Genomic DNA, 6,058 nt, shown 5'->3' on the forward strand with positions numbered 1-6,058 from the left:
CAATAGCACCACAAAACTGGCTTCACTACCTACTCACCAGGCTGTGGTTTCTTCACCCTTTAGCTCTGAGAGGAGGCCTTATGTTGTTGCTGTTACGTTAGATAAGATTCCCTCACCTACCGGTGGTGCTCTTATGAATATAGTTTCTGATAAACCCACACTCTTAGAAAAAAGAAGAAGCGAGTAACCCTTGTGGAACTCTTTTTCTCTGAGTGTTTTGTTCCTGGTAGAGATGTTATATTGCCCTAAGTGTATTAGTTTGTGTTCCATTCTACAGTTTATATAACGTGGTATGACATGTTCTGAATCTAGCGATTGCATTGAGGAGGGAGAATAGGAGGTGGACAGCTTGCTGGCTGAGCGCACGCACGTGCACACACACTAACAGCATTCTGCTTGATTAATATTCCAGAATTTTAGGCGGCTGTGCAGGTGGGGGAGGGGAGCTGGTTTAGCTCTCTGTGTGTGTGTGTGTGTGTGTGTGGTGTAGGTGGGAACTGTATGTTTTCTGACTGCAATATGTGGGTCACAGTGTCCCTCTGCCCCATATCAGAACACTGGACTCTTAGTATGTAGCGCCATACTCTATGGGCGCAATACTTCAATATGTATTTATTTATTTTATTTAACCTTTATTTAACTAGGCAACTCAGTTAAGAACAAATTCTTATTTACAATGACGGCCTACCCCAGGCCAAACACGGACGACGCTGGGCCAATTGCACGCCGCCCTATGGGACTCCCAATCACGGCCGGATGTGATTCAGCCTGGAGTCGAACCAGGGACTGTAGTGACGCACTGAGATGCAGTGCCTTAGACCACTGCGCCATATAAAATAATATAAGCTATGTCCCAAATGGCACCCTATTCCCACAGGGCTCTGTTCAAAAGTAGAGCACTATATAGGGAAGGGGTGCATTTGGGATGCAGCTTAAATCATTCTACATGTTAGTTGCTATACAATGAAACAAAACAAATAACGATAAATTTTCTATGGCATTCGTGTTTGTGAGTGTTTATAGCTACCATCCATAACTGCATGATTCAGTACTGTATGTCTGATTGCTTTTTGAGATGGAAAAAATGTAGCCAGTTGGATAAAATGTATTACATGTCAAAGGTTCTTTTCACCAAAAGCTCTTTTTCATTAATCTGTCATTATGCTAAAGACCACTGACATCGCCTCAATAAACTGTAAACAGGACGGATCATCTCGTCTTAGGTATTATATGAGGATTTGTTGCATTGTGATATTCCATGTTTTGAATTCATTTCATATTTGCTTGATTTCACCTGGGTTGGCATTTGTTACAGGCCATACTGTAGCCTGTAGAAGTCAGGTTCAACTTATCCAGTTGTGTCACAGAACGTAGACTTCACTTCATACTGTATAAAGTACCAGTCAAAGTTTGGACACACGTACACATTCGGGTTTTTCTTAATTTTAGATTCTTCAAAAGTAGCCACCCTTTGCCTTGATGACAGAGTTGCATACTCTTGGCATTTCTCAACCAGCTTCACCTGGAATACTTTTCCAACAGTCTTGAAGGAGTTCCCACATTATGCTTAGCACTTGCTGGCTGCTTTTCCACACTCTGCGGTCCAACTCATCCCAAACCATCTCAATTGGGTTGAGGTCGGTAGATTGTGGAGCCAGGTCATTTGATGCAGCACTCCATCACTCTCCTTCTTGGTCAAATAGCCTTACACAGCCTGAGGTGGTTTGGGTCATTTCCTGTTGAAAAACAATGCAGCGATTGCTGCAGAATGCTGTGTAGCCAGCAGGTATAAATCATAGACAGTATCACCAGCAAAGCACCCCCACACCATAACACCTCCTCCTCCATGCTTCATGGTGGGAACCACAAATGCAGAGATCATCCATTCACTTACTTCTGCGTCTCACAAAGACACTGGGGATGGAACCAATATCTCAAATTTGAACTCATCAGCCAAAGGCAGATTTCCACCGTCTAATGTCCATTGCTCGTGTTTCTTGGCCCAAGCAAGTCTCTTCTTGAATATTGGTGTCTTTTAGTAGTTGGTTTACTTGCAGCAATTCGACCATGAAGCCTGATTCACGCAGTCTACTCTGAAACAGCTGATTTTGAGATGTGTCTGTTACTTGAACTCTGTGAAGCGTTTATTTGTCTGAGGCTGGTAACTCTAATAAATGTATCCTTTGCAGCGGGGTACTCGGGTCTTCCTTTCCTGTGCGTCCTCATGAGACCAGTTTCATAATAGTGCTTGATGGTTCTGGCGACTGCACTTGAAGAAAGTTCTTGAAATCTTCCAAATTGACTGACCTTCATGTTTTAAAGTAATGATGGACTGTCATTTCTCTTTTCTTATTTGAGCTGTTCTTGCCATATAGGACTTGGTCTTTACCAACAGGCTATCTTCTGTACAGTGCCTTGCAAAAGTATTCACACTCCTTGGCATTTTTCCTATTTTGTTGCATTAACACTGTAATCTAAATAGATTTTTATTTGGATTTCATGTAATGGACATACACAAAATAGTCCAAATTGGTAAGTGAAATGAAAAATTACTTGTTTCAAAAAATGTGAAAAAATTCCAAAAGGAAAAGCGGTGCGTGCATATGTATCACCCCCTTTGCTACGAAGCCTCTAAATAAGTCTGGTGCAACCAATTACCTTCAGAAGTCACATAAATAGTTAAATAAAGTCCATCTGTGTGCAATCTAAGTGTCACATGATCTGTCAATGATCTCAGTATATATATGCCTGTTCTGAAAGGCCCCAGAGTCTGCAACACCACTAAGCAAGGGGCACCGCCAAGCAAGCAACACTATGAAGACCAAGGAGCTCTCCAAACAGGCCAGGATCAGGGTTGGATCAGGGTTGGGCTATAAAGGAATATCCAAAACTTTGAACATCCACGTAGCACCTTAAATCCATTATTAAAAAATGGAAAGAAATGGCACCACAACAACCTGCCAAGAGGGGCGCCCACCCAAAACTCACGGACCAGGCAAGGAGGGCATTAATCAGAGAGGCAACAAAGATACCAAAGATAACCTGCAGTTGCTGCAAAGCTCCACAGCGGAGATTGGAGTATCTGTCCATAGACCACTTTAAGCCGTACACCACAGAGCTTGGCTTTATGTATGAATGGCCAAAAAAATAAGCAAACATGTTTGGTGTTCGCCAAAAGGCATGTGGGAGACTCCCAAACATATGGAAGAAGGTACTCTGGTCAGATGAGACAAAAATGTTGCTTTTGGCCATCAAGGAAACGCTATGTCTGGCGCAAACCCAACACCTCTCATCACACCGAACACCATCCCCACGTGAAGAATGGTGGCGCAGCATCATGCTGTGGGAATGTTTTTCATTGGCAGGCTGGGAAACTGGTCAGAATTGAAGGAATTATTGATAGGCTAATACAGGAAAATTCTTGAGGAAACCTGTTCAGTCTTCCAGAGATTTGAGAGTGGGTTGGAGGTCACCTTCCAGCAGGACAATGACCCTAAGCATACTTCTAAAGCAACACTTTTGTAGTTTAAGGGAAAACATTTAAATGTCTTGGAAGGCCTTGTCAAAGCCCAGACCTCAATCCAATTGAGACTCTGTGGTATGACTTAAGACTGCTGTACACCAGCAGAACCATCCAACTTGAAGGAGCTGAGCAGGTTTGCCTTGAAGAATGGGCAAAAATCTCAGTGGCTAGATGTGCCAAGCTTATAGAGACATACCCAAGGAACGTGCAGCTGTAATTGCTGCAAAAGGTGACTCTCTTTTTTTGTCTACTTCTTGTTTGTTTCACAATAAAAAATATTTTGCATCTTCAAATGGTAAGGCAACAAAATAGGAAAAATGCCAAGAGGGTGATACTTTCGCAAGCCACTGTATATCCACCCCTTCCACTGTCACAACACATGATTGGCTCAAACAATTAAGAACATTTAACCGTTTGTAGGCCTCATTGTAAATAAGAATTTATTCTGAAATGACTTGCCTTATAAATTAAGGTTCAATAAAAAATAATAACAAGACACACCTGTAAATTGAAATGCATTCCAGGTGACTACCTCCTGAAACTGGTTAGAGAATGCCAAGAGTGTGCAAATCTGTCACCAACACAAAGTGTGCTACTTTGAAGAATCTCCAATATAAATTATTTTGATTTGTAAACATTTTTTTGTTCACTACATGATTCCATATGTGTTATTTCATAGTTTTGATGTCTTCACTCTTTTCTACAATGTAGAAAATAGTTAAAAATAAAGAAAAACCCAGGAATGAGTAGGTGTGCCAAACTTGTGACTGGTACTGTATATACAGTGAATTCAGAAGTATTCAGATCCCTTGACTTTTTCCACATTTTGTTACGTTACAGCCTTAGCTAAAATGTATTGAATAGTTTTTCCCTCTCATCAATCTACACACAATAAACCATAATGACAAAGAAAAAACAGGTTTTTAGAATTTTGGACAGATTATAAAAAAATGTAAACTGAAATATCACATTTACATAGGTATTCAGACCTTTACTCTGTACTTTGTTGAAGAACCTTTGACAGATTACAACTTAAGTTTCTTGACGAAGCTACAAGCTTGCACACCTGTATTTTGGAGTTTTTCCCATTCTTCTCTGCAGATCCTCTCAAGCTCTGTTAGGTTGGATGGGGAGCGTCGTGCACTGCTATTTTCAGTCTCCTCAGAGATGTTCGATTGGGTTCAAGTTCGGGGTCTGGTTGGGCACTCAAGGACATTCAGAACATGTCCCGAAGCCACTCCTGCGTTGTCTTGGCTGTGTGCTTATGGTTGTTGTCCTGTTGGCAGGTGACCTTCCCCCAGTCTGAGGTCCTGAGCACTCGGAGCAGGTTTTCATCAAGGATCTCTCTGTACTTTGCTCCATTGATCTTCCCTCGATCCTGACTAGTCTCCCATTCCCTGCCGCTGAAAAACATCCCACAAGCATGATGCTGCCACCACCATGCTTCATCGTATGGATGGTGCCTGGTTTCCTCCAGACGTAACGCTTGGTATTTCAGGTCAAAGAGTTCAATCTTGGTTTCATCAGCCCAGAGCATCTTGTTTTAATGATCTGAGAGTCCTTTGGTGCCTTTTGGCAAGAAGATGGAGGCCACTGTGTTCTTGTGTTCAGCATTTTTTGGTACCCTTCCCCAGATCTGTGCATCTACACAATCCTTTCTGGAGCTCTATGGACAATTCCTTCCATCTCATGGATTGGTTTTGCTCGACATGCATGTCAACTGTGGAACTTATATAGACAGGTGTGTGTCTTTACAAATCAGTCCAAATCATTGAATTTCACAGGTGGACTCCAATTAAGTTGTAGAAACATATCAAGGATGATCAATGGAAACACGATGCACCTGATCTCAATTTCATAGCAAAGCGTCTGAATATTATGTAAATAAGGGTAGTAAATAATTAGCAAACACTTCTAAAACCTGTTTTCGCTTTGTCATTATGAGGTGTTGTGTGTAGATGCTGAGGATTTTTTTTATTTAGTCCATTTTAGAATATGGCTGTAATGTAACAAAATGTGGAAAAAGTCAAAGGTCTGAATACTTCCAATACACTATATAAAATTCTTACTGTAGCTGTTCATTGTTACTGTTGTGAACAAAACACTTAATTTAAATTGACTGAATGTCCCTCTGCTTTTCATGCTATGAAAGCCTTTACTTTTAAATGTAAGTTTCCAGAGAAACTGTTTATTATTATCATTTTTTTAAAATTTAACCTTTTTAAGTAGGCAGTCTTAAGGATCGGACCCTTTTACAATATTGCCTAAAATGACATACCAAATCTAACTGTGTAACGGCAGATTTTCTCCTCTTTGTCTGAAGAGGAGTGTAGCAGGGATCGGAACAAGACGTAGCGTAGTTAGTGTTCATCATGTTTAATAACGACAAACCGTGAACACTAACAAAATAAAAATACAAATGTGGCAACCGAAACAGTCCTATCTGGTGCATAGACACAAAGACAGAAACAACACCCACAAAACCCAACACAAAACAGGCTACCTAAATATGGTTCCCAACAGAGACAGCATGAT

This window comes from Salvelinus sp. IW2-2015, unplaced genomic scaffold, assembly GCF_002910315.2.
Source record: "Salvelinus sp. IW2-2015 unplaced genomic scaffold, ASM291031v2 Un_scaffold16503, whole genome shotgun sequence".
Taxonomy (NCBI): domain Eukaryota; kingdom Metazoa; phylum Chordata; class Actinopteri; order Salmoniformes; family Salmonidae; genus Salvelinus; species Salvelinus sp. IW2-2015.